The following is a 16269-nucleotide window of genomic DNA, read 5'->3' as shown; positions in this document are numbered from 1 at the left end:
ACAGGGAGACCTTCAGGAACTCAAACCCATGAAGGCCCATGAAGCCCATGGTTGAAAAATCAAGAGTGGATTCAGCAAAAATGTTTTATGATTGATTGATTGTTGTTGTTTAAATATCAATATATATCTTATAATATTTCTGACATCATCATATAGCAGTCATGAAGCTTTAACATCTCATCAGTTTCAGTGAACACATGGAAAACCACAGACCAAAATGATAAACCTCAGCCTCTGTAGAGAATACAAAAAAACAATTTTAAAAATCCCATTTTAAGAGAAAATTTATGAAGAGAATCTTGCAAATAAGAACAGTGCTTGCCAAAGAAATACTGCATGTTTTTATTATTTTAAAAAAGTCTTAATCACACATATTTATAACCAATTGTAATCTTAGCACTGAAGTTTTTGTTGTTGCAAAGTGCGTAAGTATGTTGTAATTCTTCATATGTTGACTCAACAACGCCCTAAACTTGCAGAGAACCTCCCATCCTGCAACGTGGCAAGACTTTTATGTTCAAGGTTAGACTGTAAACGACCCTCTGTTTCTGGACACAATAGGGTTAAGTGTGATTCATTATTACCGTTCTGTTGTACAGGTGAAACAGGTATATCTAGGCCCTGGTGTAATTCATTCCCAGCTCTGCACACAAACCACAATCCTATTACTATTGTTACCAACGTGTGTAAATTAACTAAATACAATAATATTAAACAGCTTAAGCCCAAAGCAAACTCATGTAGGCAGGTATTTCATCATATTGTGTGGTCACCATGAAATAACCACTGTCTGTCATGTCAGTTTTTCTTTGCACATGATCACTGCTACTATAATATCTAGATCAAAAGTAATTATTGACAAGGACGGAACATGAACTGCATGCTGGCTGGTGTAGAGCTGCATGTTGAACAGAAAGCTGAGCTGTGCTGCCCTGCCGATGCACTGCATGACTCTTATCTGAAACATTTATGTGCATTCTCATCTGTCCCAAGGCAGCTATCAAACTAACTATGTCTCAGATAGTTTTATATGCTACATAATTCAAATGGACACTGAGACACTACATTTATAGCCAAAATATACATTTATATATACAAAATACATTTATATGCCACTATAATTTATTTAAACATGTCTATATATAACATGACACTGTAAAAATCATCTTCGTAATAAGCATTTTGTCATGTTTTCCAGTAAAACTAAATTAGAAAATAAGGTTTTCACAGGAAATATTGAAATAATTTCTAAACAATCATATACAATGTTTGCATAATATTACATTGTAATTCATTTTCTTATATTTTGTCGTTTTTAATAAAGAAATAATTTTTTTTACAAAATAAGTGTATATTTGTTATTCTCTTCTGAATGTTTAGGCATGCATATTAGTTAGAAAACTAAATTAGTTTAAACTTAAATTTCAGTTATGTGTGTTTTATCTTCTACACAGACAGGGTGACCTTCAGGAATTTTTATTTTATTTTATTTTATTTTATTTTATTTTATTTTATTTTATTTTTCAGTGCAATAATTTAGAGCTGTGTGTAAATAATATATTTTTACTGGAAAAAATATATTTTTTTTGTATTTAAGCACTAACAATAACTATTTTATTTATTTATTTACATTTTTCATTTTTTTATTAAAGTTTTCTGTGGTGCAAGATCAAGAGAACTTTGTTGTCTCTCGTGCACAGCGATGGCCTTACAGTGACAAAGGCAATCGTAAGATCCTTATCTTATGAACCGTGACATTTACACGTTCCACACCCAGTTTGTTTTCTTTGGAAATGATTGGTATGTCCTCCCCATCATGTCCTGCTAGTGCCGGACTCCATCTGGTGCTTGTGAAACATGACAGCTTTTAAAGACACAACCCTTCATTTCAGAGCTGCTGTGTGACAGAGAACTAAAGACAACACCACATGAAATGAGTTTCTGCTTCAAAGTAACAAATTCACAATCACAGATGCAGCTGAAAAGTTAAATAATTGTTAACTATCACATCCTAGACATTCTTAGAATCAAATATTATCTGATTTTAACATCTAATATCTACATATGTAATTATTATCGTGGTGTTAAAGCTAGTGTTTGTCTGCAGATGTACTGCATGTTCAGTACTAGACATTTTCGGTTTTCACTTTAGGATTTTGAATTGCACCTTGAGGTTTACTGTTTACCAGCTTGATATTTTGCCAGTTGTGTTGCTGTCTTTTCCATGCCAAAACCAATTGATTTTCCTTTTTGGTCTCATTGCAAGAGAAGGAGTTCTATTTCCATGATAAGATCTCCAGCAACCTTTACTAGATAGGCACACACATTGTACAGTATGTGTCTTACATTACCGCTTTTCTTCAGTGCACAAACTTAATAAGCCTGTGCAAAGTTGTGCTAGACCTTCAGGTGTGCTGTTTTCTGAATATAAAGGGGAACATCATTGTACTAAAACCTGTAATCATCTATATCAAATGTTGTGTGTGCATTTCTGTGCTTTGGCAAACTTTAAAGATGTTCGCAAACTAAAGTAAAAAATACTCAACGTTTCCCCCCACTATTTATTTTTCTATTCATTTAGAGGACTATGTAATTCTGCATACTGCATGTTGCCTTGGCTTGTATATTTAACAGAAATATACTGCAAAAAAATAATTTATTGACTCAATATTTATGTCTTGTTTTAAAGTACAAATGTCTAAACATTTCTAAATCAAGAAACATTTATTTGAGTATCAAAACGACATAGATATAAAGTCTTATTTTTTGGGGAAAAAAGGAAACAAAAATGAAAAATTAAATGATTTTTGATTTTCTGCCATTAGGGTAAGAAAAATGCTTTTATTTTCTCTTTGAGTAAAGTTTATTTGTCTTCCCTCATTGGCAGATATTTTTCTTGTTTTAAGCTAGTCTGTCCCCTGCTATCTTGATGAAGTGAAGGCTGTCACCTAGTGGTTATTGTATGAAACTCATGACATTTAACAGATTTATTAGTAGATCAGATCCGTTCATCTTTCACTAAATATGCAATTAGCATAATGTGAGAATTTGACATCTCTGTAACAATTAAGGTAAAAGGATAACTTTATTCTCCAAAAACCTCACTAAGGTAGCAATAACTCTATAGTTCTGCAAAATCGTCATCAGGTTTTATAACATGTAACTGATAATATTTTTTTTCCGCCAGGCCTATTGACATACCGTGAGATATGTTGGGAAATGTAAGGCCGCAAGCATTTAACAGCATAATAAATCATAGCCAGACTTCAAAACAATGTCTCCGGCTGATGAACTTACTGAAGATTTACTGTGTTCGTTTGAACTGTCTCATATAGAGTTTGGCTCGTTCTCCCAAAGAATAAAAATACAAGTTGTGACTTTGCCGAGTATGAAAAGATTCACACGCAAGAAAGTCCTGGCGACTTGACTCGTTAACGGTTATTTGGTGAAGGACACAGTCAGAGTGAACGACTCCGATATGAATTTCCCAGAGAAGCAGATATTCACAGTCACACACTAAAGCGTTTGCCTATTAATAGTCAACACTTGTTGTGCAATAATTCTATTTTTTAAGGGAAAATAGAACGTTTGCTAATCGCAGCGCGCGCTCTGTTCTGCTTCTAAAGAAAGGGTCTCTGAGGTCGCTGTGGCGTTCTTAATCTCGAGGAGGCACAGCAGCTCAGGGTTACAGAAAGCAGTGTGCCATGCAGTCATTCTCCGGCCAGGATAGCAATGTTGTGAGTTGTCTGCATTGATTATTGTGTTTCAGCAGAGTAGAAATTGTATGTACCGTAGGACCAGCATAGTTTACCTCATTTCTTACTTTCTTCTCTCATGCTTTGGAACAAACAGAGTGGCCTTGACAAAAGCAGCCCTCTCAGGGTGTTCGCCTCAACCATTGGCCCCCGTAAACCCTATCAAATACCCTAGAAACCTGAACTCGGCACCCTGGCAACAGCCAGATCTGTTTGTTTGTGCTGCATTATAGACAAAGGGTGAAAATGTAGATATGAAGCATGACGTGAAGAGGAAGCCTTGCTAGGTGTCCTCTGTGAATGAAGGAGGCCATGTTGTTCTACTGAGAGTCTATAAAGGGCTCCTGGGTTGCTCAGCTGTCACATTCATTTCATTAATAATAATCATGAGCCTTTTTTCATCCAAAAAAAGGTTGTGAGGTGAAAAAAGTGCAAACAACATGAGATGAAACATGCAGGTGATTAAAATTAGAAGCAGTGTAACAAAAATGAAACTTTTTATATAAATAATAGGCTACATATTTATTTTATTTAAAAAAATTTATTATATATTTTCATTTATATTTTATTTCCTTTATATATATGCAGTGACAACAGTGTGTCATATACAGTATATATATCTATATATATATATATATATATATATATATATATATATATATATATATATATATATATATATATACTGTATATGACACACTGTTGTCACTGCACACACACACACACACACACACATATATTCTACATTATGTATTGTTATTATTAGGGTGAATTCAGGTAAATTAGGATACTTTTTGCTATTGAGATGATGACTGAATATCCCAATTAACCTGAATTTCCCCCATATATTTTAACAATTACATTATATTGATAAATATACATCCATATTCTAAAATATTATACATATATATTAATATCTATACATGTAAAATATATATTTATATATAAATGGACATAAACATGGGTTATATTTGTGGAGTGAAAATAAGGAAAGATGATGCTGCCTGTTTAAACAGGGTCACTTGTCTTTATCAATAAATAAGTTGGCAGTCTAGGAGATGCTCTGGAGAATCGGCTTCCCTCTGCCAGCTGAATGAGTCACGGCCTGTCCACGCTCGCGCAGGAAAGTGAGCAACATGGCTGCGATCTCGTTCCTGCAGATGGGGCCCCATGACTCTGCCTGTTTGCTCCTGATAACACTGCTGGAATTGTTCCTGGCTTCACTCCCCCTCACATTTATCAAAAGCGAGTACAATGAAATCCTTCAGTGCTGCTGCACGCTGAGGTGCTTTCATGGTTGTTGGCCATCAAACCAACATCCCCAGCGCTCGCACCAATATCAGTCTGGAAAATGTTATGAGTTTACATGAGATGACAACATTCAGACTAAAACAGTTGTTTCACCAGCAAAATGATTGTAACACATTTTTTATCTGTGGGTTTGCCATGGCTTTGCTTTGTGGTTGCTAAGGTGTTCTGAGTGGTAGTTAGGGTGTTGCTACATCCATGCTATCTAGCGCATTGCTGCATAGTTAGAAGCCCACTTCTAGAAAGCAATTCTGGTCTCTACAAGTGTTTGTTGTTGTTGTTAAACTAATTTCTATGAAATCATACAATGTAATTTGTACACATTTTCGTACAGTGACGGTTATGTTTAGGAAACTCAATCTCACAGAAAAGTGTAACTATTTTTTGAGGTGGTAATTTCACATTGTACAAATTCATACAAATTTGCCACCTTGAAAAAAGAAAGCATGAACACCCACCATTAAATTAGTTTTTTTCAAATTATTTTTCAAATGATTTACCTTATATGAAATCATACAAAAATGCCACCTCATGAAATAGTTACGTTTTTTTCCATGAGATCTGGTTGGTCTGAATGAGACACGGAGCGCCAGCTGCCTGAAGAAGATACTAACGAAATAAACAAAGTACTGGATCCCTGTATACGATTACAAACACATTATTAAAACTCTTTATTTAATGTATTTGTTGTCTTTTACAATAGCAGATCAGCAGCTAAAAAATCAAATTATTTTGCATGATGTAGTAGATTTGTACACAAGCAAATCTAACTGAACATTTAACTACAGCCATCTCGCTTCTTTGGTTCAATTAACATAACATAACATAGAGATAACTTTTGCCACTAAGCATATTTAGGCTACTTCTTGACACGGCTGTTAGCAGAAGGTTTTCCAGCCCCGGGGTGAGGAATGAATAAACCATGATGGAGAAGAGAGAGGGAGTGTGATGTAGTCAGCAGTCTGAAAGAGACTGGCACAGATAGTCACCTTGTCTGGTTTCCCTGTCCTCCATTTCACCTCCCCGTGTTTCCGCTGCCCCTCCCGCAGTCTTCTTTCCACTCCGAGTGTTTAATGTTTTACGATGACAACTGGGACGATCAGTCGATATGGAAGCCTGTTTGCTACGTTTAGGACAACAAAGTCACTTCATTACACCTCACATAAACAGCACATCCTTTATTGCTATTTTCTCACAGAGGCACTGCCTTTATATATAAGTTCTTTATATTGGTGACCACGTTAATGGCTTCGCTGTTCTGACCTAGACAGTCATTGTCTGTCCTTTATAAGCTCACAGCATCTGGCTTTGATAACAGAATTTGTGTGCCAAAATTATACCGTACAATAGCAGGTTGTTTGGCTAAATCAATGGCCATTATTTCTCCCATTATAGGCATAAGCCCCACAGAGGCGGCCGCAGGGCGATGTTTGTGTTATCAAAGGCTGACTCAAGCGCTCGGCTTCAGCATGCAGAGGTAGCAATAAAACTCTCTCAGTCTGTGCGCTGTGTCAGAGCTGAATGCTTTAACAGAGACTCACCCACACATCTCAAATGCTCAGAGCTTTGTCAAGGACATCCAGTCATTCTTCCCATTTTCTCTCATGCTTTAGTCTTTTTACTGCACCAGAAGGTCTTAACGCTCTGACAAGAGATAGCCATCATAGAAACAAATGAAGTAGAGATCTCTTTTTAATAACCCACATCACTCTCTCTCACTGTTATTTGAAACTATTATTTTTCCAGGCTGTTTAACTCCTAAAAACATGCAGTTATTGCCTTAAAGAAACAGTTCAACCAAAAATGAAAATTCTGTCATCTGTCTGCTCACTTTTCACTCGCATTCATTGCGACTATATGGAAAAGAGAGGCCATGATAGACTTCAAAAAGCCTCCTTTCAGTTAAGGGTGAGTAAATGATGACAGAATTTTCATTTTTTGTTGAACTGTCCCTTTAAGAAGCATTTTCTACTCTTAAAAACATAGATCATCCAAAAAATAAAAATTCAGTCAGTATTTACTCACCCTGATTTGAAAGCCTGTTTCAGCCATGGAACAAAAAAGGAACTGCAACTTTTTTTAAAGAGATAAAAAAAGATATAAACTTGGAATTGTGAAAAATAAAGTCAGAATTGTTTGATAAAAAGTCACAATTACCTTTTCTTATTCCATGGTGGAAACTGGTTTCTTACCCTCATTTTATGTAAAAATAATTTATTTTATTTTAAAAGTTTGTTATTATTGACTTCTGAGAAAGAAAAACATGTAAATTATATAGATTATTTATATAGACATAAACATAAAATCAAGAGTTTATTTGCAATAACAGATAACTCTGTTTTTAACAATTTTCAAAAATCATGTTTTTTTCATTGTGCATTTCAATTAATCTCAATCAAACTGCAGTTGGGTTATTTTGATTAAATAAAATTAATTAAAATACAGCTAACTAATACAATAAAAACATGATAACATAAAAAACGTGATTTTTGAAATTAAAATAAAAAAATAAAATAAAAATGATCTGTTTTTGTAAATGATCTCTTCAAATGATCATGATTTAAATTTTTTGGTGAACTATTCCTTTAAAAATGTCCTTAATTTCAGTAATGTAAATTCAGTCATCATAAATATTTTTGACTTGAATAAATCATATTGAGAAAGCAGCGCTCCTTCTGAAGGTCCCTAACTTAACATGCAATATTGACCTTGAATGTGTAAATAGATACGAATGAATATCGCTGATAAAGAGCTTGATTTATAGATCTGCTGAGTGGAGACTTTGTTTTGTGTATTCACACCAGCACCTGGACGTGGTTTGATGAAATGCAGCTACAGACTCAGGTTAAGTACAAATCTAAAGGGCATGGCAGCGAGCCAGATACCTGACTCTACCAATGAGAGCCCTGCGTTTTCTAGTCCATGCTGCAAGGGTACTTAAGAGAAGGGGCATGACAAAACCAGCCGTTGTACCCATTACTTACACGGTCTGTCACAGTAAAGCATTCTGACTGGATGTACTGTCAACTGCCAGGTGCCAAGACGCACATTCACGATTCACACCGAGCAGAAAAGTCTTTGATATGCAGATCACTGCTTGTCAAATGTGGCTTTTGTCTCGGCTGTGGCTGATGGCTTGTCTTGTGCTTGTTGAATTGGCCATTACAATGCCCATAAAACAAACTACTGCCGGAATTACCTGCGATGGAAGGAATCTGCTGGATCATCCGGCGAGTTGGAAAATAAACTGGACAGATCTACTATACATTCAAAGGAAAGCTTTTGGCTTGAGTTGCAGAAGGCATGGGATAACATTAGTGTTGAAGTCCTCAGGAAATATATTGACACTATTCCTGAGAGATGTGCTGCTGTAAAGGTGGACATACCAAATGTACAAATGGATAAAAACAGTACAACTCACTTCATCTGATATTTGTTGTGCTCAGAGCAACCATCTGCATGTTTCATGAACATTATGAAATCAAATCATGTTTTGGAGGCAAAAAAAATATTTTCAGATCTGTCAGGTGTTCTAATAAATTTGGCCACCATATAATATAACTTAATATATATTCAATTATATTACATTAACTTTTTATTAAATTTGATATTATATTATATTATATTATATTAAATATTTTTTTTTGAACTGTGTAAAAAAATATACGACATAGATTTCTTAAACAGCTGCTAGTTTCATGTCTCTCAACCATATCAAGTCAATTTAAATCAAATTTCATATCCATTTATTTATTTATTACATAGTAGTAGCTATGTAACAAGTAGGCTAATGTACTAATCTTGGTGTTAATTCAATATATTAGTAAATTAGTTATGTCAATTGATTAATCGCATCCAAAATATAAGTTTTCGTTTACATAATATGTGTGTGTACTGTGTTCATTTATTATGCATTCAGTATATAAATACACACACATACAGTATATATTTTCCAAATTTACATGTATTTACATAGATGTGGTTAATCGCTTGACAGCACTAGAAAAAAAAAATTCTGTCAGTTTTTGCTCTTATATCATGTTAGACGGTGTAGCTTACTGAGAGCACTGTTTGTTGTAATGCATTTTTTTCCTATTCCAGATAAAAGCACAGTTAGTCTTGTCATGCTGCATTCAGAATTCAGCCCATCACAATGCGTCTGACACAAACAGTTCTCTTTGAGCTACTGTTGGATTTAAATTCCAATCAAGTGACATCCCTGACAGAAAACTACTTCATTTCACAAGTTTAAATGGGCAGCACAGCTTGCCTTTCTTCAGCTCTGCAGGTCTTAGTTGGCAGAGCAGCAACATGATCTGAATATTTACACATGGCAGCAGATGCTGCATCTGAGGCTGCTTTTTCTTTATATGTGTGTGTTTCTATATCTATATATAAGTGTGTGAGGTAAAGCCAAACTTCTTCATGTGTGTTACTCATGCATAACCTTGAGGGAGATAAAAGACCATTAATAAAGCACCAGACAGCCAGAGTGTGCATTTTACGCTTTTCTAAACTAAACACATGAGCATCCGTTTTGGAATGGTTTCACTGTCGCTCTGAAATGTTTGCACTTACTGAAGGGGACAAAATTGCTAGTTCAAATACATACATAATTATATATCTAAACGTGTGTGTGTGTGTGTGTGTGTGTGTGTGTGTGTGTGTGTGTATAGTGTTATATTGCATATTTGTAATTTATTCCTGCAAAACTGAGTTTTCAGCATCATTGCTCCATACTTTAGTGTCACACAATCCTTCAGAAATCATTTTAATATGCTGATTTGCTGTTCAAGAAACATTTGTAATGTTTCTTTAAAATAATGAGTGTTACATCACTATCCCTATTACAAAGAAGTACTTGCTGCTTTTCCTTTGCACTTACTATATTAATTTTAAAAGCTATTATGTCTTTTATTCAGAAACTTACATGTCATTATCAGCTCTGTGTTTTCCTTTTAGAAGAAGATGAGAGGAGCAAAGATTTGACAGACAGCAACTGTAAGATGGTGTAATGTTCCCAGAGCGCGATGCTTCCTTCCTTCTCTGATGTGGACAGTGCAGCAGTTCCACTGGCTGCAACACAAGACACGAGCGGGAGTGAGAGGCAGCTCCCATGTCCTGTGTTGCAGCCCCCGGCCCAGCCACAGGTCACCTTCAGCTCTTCTGCTTCTGCTGCCTTGCTGCAAAAAAAGATAGAGAGGCACACACTGAGTGTAAAGGAGAGAAAGAGAGAAAGAATGCTTCCATGCCTTGAACACCACATCCATCACAAACACTGAAAATAGCCTTCCTGTTTCATCTGGTATCGGAGTAGCCCTACCCCTCACGCATGACCACGCCAGGGGAACGCAGCCACTCTGGCCCAAATTGCTTAAAGTGAGGTTAATGACATCGTAAGGCACCTTCCAGCAAAGACAGAGAATCTCTCGAGAGTCTTCCTCAGATATCGAACAAAGTCAGAGCAAAGCATTTCTATTTTTATCACAGGTATGTAACTCCCACAGGTATGAAACAGAAGGGTTGGTTAAAAAAAAATGCAATTTAGAACATACAGATAATAAAAATGCTAAAAAAAAGATACCATGTTAATGCCCTGTTTTTTAGATGCACCATGAAAGTCTCTTAAAGTACCATGTACTGTAAATGTCTTCAAATTAATAAAAAATCTGTTTCTTAAATGAACAGTTCACCCCAAAAATGGCCTTTCTGTCATATGTGTCATACAGAAAACAGTTGGATGAACACTCTTTGATGAAAAAGAAAATGTTCAAATGAACAGCATTTGTTTGAAGCAGAAATCTTTTATAAAATTATAAACTTTTGAAAATAGTGTATACATAAAATATTTGCAAAATATATTTTGTTATAATAATGTATTTACAATATATAACATATTATATAATACATAACATATGTTATATAATATATAACATTATATAGAATATTTAAAATATTACCTTTTTTTTCAACTTAATAAAAAATTTCTTAAAAAAAAATTTCTTTAATGAACATAATATCCAAAAAATTACATTTGTCATATCTTTTATATAGAAAATAGCTATGAACATTCTTTACTTTTGTGTGTGTGTGTGTGTGTTCTACCGAAAAAAGGAAAAAGGAATATATATAAAAAATTATTATATTTATATATTTATTATATATATATATATATATATATATATATATATATATATATATATATATATATATATATATATATATATATTCTGTTTAATGACATTAGAATGAGTATGTAATAACAGACCATTCATTTTTGGGTGAACTATCCTTTAAATTCTCTCCCTTTCACATTCTATATCTCCCTCCCATTAAGGTGAAAGACGGCAATCAGTGAAATCTCGCAGCTCCTAGTGTGAAAATGGGTCCAACCTACTTCTGAAACTGCAGGGAGATGCACTACATGACGCTCTAGCAGTCAGTCCAAGGACGACCCAGCAAGGTGAACTGAAAGAAGAGCTGGCAGGAAAAACTTACGTGCTGACAAAATGGTGAAATTCAGTCTGGACCCGATCAGATAATACAGACCTGAGAGAGTGTTCTGTGGAGCACGGCCTGGCACTGTAGAGGAAAAAGTCCTACTAATTCCCTAATGCAAAAAAAATAAATAAAAAAATAAAAAATTATAGAGATATTCTTCAGTTGATCTGAGTGTGAATTTTGGCACCCGTGGGAAAAGGAAATGTCAAAAATTAGAGTTGAATTGAAATCATACTTTTGTCTCACAATAAAGAGTTATTTTTAAGAACAAAAGTAGGCCATCTATTTAGGCATTTATTCCTTTGCTTATCTGAATTGCTTTTTATCAGTGCCTCAATGAAATGGATTTAAATGAGACTTCATGGTTTGCTGAGGGAGCTGTGGGCGATTAATGAAAATTGTAATTAAAGAATCGATGTAAGCTAATGAGAACCACTTACACAGTCAAGAATGAAACATATACGTGTTTTGCCTTGTAAGTGCCTATTGCCTCCTTCTTCATAGATCACAATGGTGTACTGTACACCCCAAAACAATAGCCAGATCCCACAGAGGAGGGTTTAGGACGATAACAATGTGAATGACTGTGCACAGACGCGCTTTAAACACCCTTTCCTGTATTATAAAGCCGACATAGAGCTGTGGGCAATGACCTTGGGGTCAGTATGAGGGTCCATTGTGCTTGGTCCCACAACAAATGGTCCTACAGTTCTTCCTGTGTGCAAAACAATGGATGTCCAGTTTTCAATAAGCCCACTGCAATCTGCAAGCCAACAAACATCCTTCTTCTGTACCAGGCTCAGCCATCCTGCAATGTCAAGTGACAGGAACTGTACTTCAATCAGATCCATGAACAATCGCTCAGGGGAAGCGTACAGTAGACCCGCCTGGTGAGAACTAATTCGCAGGGCAGTCAAACTGGACACATTCTGTTTTAATCATAGTAAACAGGGCCTTATTAAATCAATTTGATCATGGAAACTCAATGAAATGCTGTCAAATACCACACTGCGATTTGTCAAAACTTGCTTCATCTGGTATTATGAATTATGATCAAAGTTTCACTTTGAAAAGAAGTGTATTTGAAGAGAGTGTTACAATTGACTATCTCGGTAGAGGCGACCCTCAAGGTCTCTTTGAAAAAGAACAAACTAATTATGCTGGGCAACCTCATGGTTCGAGACTGGTTGAAACCATTCTTGATGAGGTTCAATAGGTTTGCTAGCTGCTGCATATACCGTACAATTAATTACCTTCCTCAGAAATGTTCTAGTGGTTTTGAAGAGTCTACTTGAGTAAGAGCAAAATATCATCAGTATATCAGTATCATGAAACCCATTCTATCCCTCATAACATCTATAGAGCTGCTAGACTGTTACTCACTGCGGTTTTCGCTTCATTGTCACAGCAGCACTGTTGTCCCTTGAGATGCACACTAGATGTCTGAAGAAGAACTTCTATTCCTCTTTACAAACCATTTGGTTCCGAGGTCAGGGCAATATAAACATTTTAGTGAATAGTTGTGTGTGCACGGTTCTTTTAAGGTAAAAACCTCTAAAAAGGTTGATGTTGAGTTGATATTTAAAAAGAGATAAAAGTGTTACTTTACCATATAAAGCATATATATATATATATATATATATATATATATATATATATATATATATATATATATATATATATATATATATATATATATATATAAATCAAACAGCATGTAAGTTTACTGTAAAATGCTGAAAAAATTATTTTTGGAAGAATTTTATTTACAATTTAAATTTAATATATTATTCAAAAGTATTTTTGATCTGGCAAATTTGCAATAAACCCCCCAAAAAGACCATTACCATAAATCGCTGCTATGCATCATAATTGATTATATTAAATATTAATGCTTCTATTTTCCTATATGTTTTTGTTACATTTTATATTTAACTACTCTTTATTGCATAATTTTCGAGTCTTAACCTAAGTGTCTTTCGGGTTTGTCCGTTTTTGTCACTACTGTAATCTGTTTCTTTAGAAATTCATCTTGGAAAGCAACAGAGTTTTTTTTGTTTGTTTGTTTGTTTTTGTACCAAAACTATTCAATGAATGAAATGTTCTTTCCACACTTAGCTTTAACGCTGACTTCTATTCTTGTCCTGTTGACAGATCGCAGGATCGAACAGAGCAAGGGATTTCAATGCGGATAAAAAGTCAGGGTTTCAATAAAATGTTTACACTAGATTTTCTTCATTGTCAAAAGTAAATGAGGAAGCTAAATCACTATGAGAGAAAAGAAATCAACTATCTAGAGGCTTTTTAAATTGTGTCTGCATGATATGACAAGTAAAACAGGGACGTATTACGGTGACAATTGACTCCTGCTCTCGTATCCATCTGTCATTTTGCCAGCAAATGCGTGCACTTTACATCTATACATTTGGGTGCAGTGGCAGAACTATAAGAGGACTGCAAGTTTTATCAGAGTGGCTCACACGGACCTCTGCACCTCCTAAACCTTTATTCGCAGGTCTCAGCAGAATCAGAGTTGGTGTTGCATTACATATTCGCTGAGAGACTCACTGAGCTCTCTGCCTACAAGCCAGTTTAGCGTTTCCAGTATGCTGACAGCACACTTCATCCCCCTTAAGATTTTGGACCTGCGAAAGGGGAAAGGCTTTATTCGCCACTACAAGGGTGGTTTCTTCACTTAAAAAGGCACGGTTGATCAAGCTAGAGCAACATTAGGGGGGCACAAACCCTCCTGCATATAGTTTTGCAGTCAGTGACATGCAACGTTTTGAGCTCCATAAGCAAAGTCAAGCAAGTCCCTGCCAAATGTCTGCATCATATGCAAATAACACATGCTCAAGGACAGCAGGGTAATCAAGAAATTCATAGGCTAAATAAATCTATTATGTATTGCAGTGATATCTGCTTAAAAACATTAACTTATTTACAAATTGAGAAATTAAGCTAAAAAGGAACCGTTTTGCTGCAAATGAATGAAAAACAATCGTTTGCTGGTTGCAGCCAAAATTTACATAACAGCCATCGCCTAATTCTTTAATACATAAAGAATAATGAAAGAAACGGTGGTGGTGATAATAATAACAAACGGCTATTCACAAATGAAAAATAAACAGCTGTAGCAGCTCAATTAAAGGTTTTGTAACGATAAGAAGTGCGAGTGCGGTCCTCACCTACCTGCAGCTGAGTTCAGTGACACGCGCTCTTCTGAAGTGAGCGCTCGCGGTCATCCACCGTCCTCCTCAAGCAGCCTCCGCGTTCACCGAGGACTCACAGAGTCCGTGTACCTCGTTCTCCTCCCGGTCACGTTATGGAGCGTCGTTCGTTCTCAAGACTGTAGTCTCATATTATCTGTCAGTCAGTTGCAGAGCGTCTCTCTGGCCGCGCGCCGCGGAGAGTGAATGTGAACTGCTTTCTGCGCTGCCTTAAATATCCAATTTCACCGACGCAGCGCCGCGGGACATCTGAGTCCGTGTGATGATGATGATGAAGATGATGAAGATGATGATTTCCTCTCTGTGATCTGAGGGAAGAGACGCCGCAAACGGTCCAGAAGGAGTCCGTTCTCGTGTAATGTTAAATGGGTTATTTAAGTCCCTCGACAGTAAAACAATTCACTGAAGCAATCAATCTTGTTTCACTAGCTACACCCAGATAGCTGAATCTTTCGCAGGTTTTTTTTTTTGAAAATTATTTTCTTAATTGTTGACATATGATAATCATATTAGCCTAATAATGACACAAAAAATTACATTTACATTTAATACTTTAATTTACATTACAATAATGACTATTACTTTATTATATTATATTATATTATATTATATTACAATAATTCGCCTAATTTACATTATTAGTAGGCTATTAGTATTATTATTATACAATGATTATTATTGTCATTATTAATAATATTATTTGGCAAAATAAATGGGATCTTTAATAAATGTTGGCCTTACTTGTTATAATATAATAATGAATTATTATATAATTAATATAATATAATAATTATAATAATTAATTATTATAAGATAATATAAAATATCTTGTAAGTATATATTTTGTATATTTATTGTATTGTTTATTATTTGTTATTGATACATAAAAATAATAATAAATACAATAATATATCTAGATTGTATTATATTATATTATATTATATTATATTATATTATATATATTATATTATATTATATTATATTATATTATATTATATTGCATTATAATAATTAGCCTAATTTACATTATTATTATTGGTATTATTATATAATCGTTATTTTTCTTATTGTTAATATTATTATTGGTCAAAATAAATGGGATCGTTAATAAATGTTGAAATTAACTGTTATAATCCAATAATTAATTATTATATAATTAATAATTATAATATAATAATTATAATAATTAATCATTTTAAGATAATATATCTTGTAAGTACATAATATATCTTGTATATTTATTGTATTGTTTATTATTTGTTATTGATATGTAAAATAATAATAAATACAATATATTATATTATTCTATATATAGGTAGTATTCTAATACTTTATTATGATTTTGATTATATGGTTATGATTGTGATTGTGATTGTGATTATGACTATGATTATTATTAAAGATTTTGACCATGATATCAATGTTACTGTAATCTCTACGGATGGAGATGATTGTTTTTACTATATCAACTTTTT

General features: G+C 34.4%; 1 long non-coding RNA gene across 1 annotated transcript; it reads right to left on the bottom strand.

The window, feature by feature from the left end:
• Nucleotides 1-4472: 4472 nt before the first annotated feature.
• LOC109111582 lies at nt 4473-15275 on the bottom strand. Its single transcript, XR_006157199.1, has 3 exons — nt 14757-15275; nt 9994-10246; nt 4473-6186 (listed from the first exon to the last, which is right to left on the bottom strand). It is a non-coding gene; the product is annotated as an uncharacterized LOC109111582 (long non-coding RNA).
• Nucleotides 15276-16269: the final 994 nt, after the last annotated feature.

This window comes from Cyprinus carpio, chromosome B19 (genome assembly GCF_018340385.1).
Source record: "Cyprinus carpio isolate SPL01 chromosome B19, ASM1834038v1, whole genome shotgun sequence".
Taxonomy (NCBI): domain Eukaryota; kingdom Metazoa; phylum Chordata; class Actinopteri; order Cypriniformes; family Cyprinidae; genus Cyprinus; species Cyprinus carpio.
The sequence above is the reverse complement of the archived record's forward strand: the minus strand, read 5'-3'. Positions and strand labels throughout refer to the sequence as shown.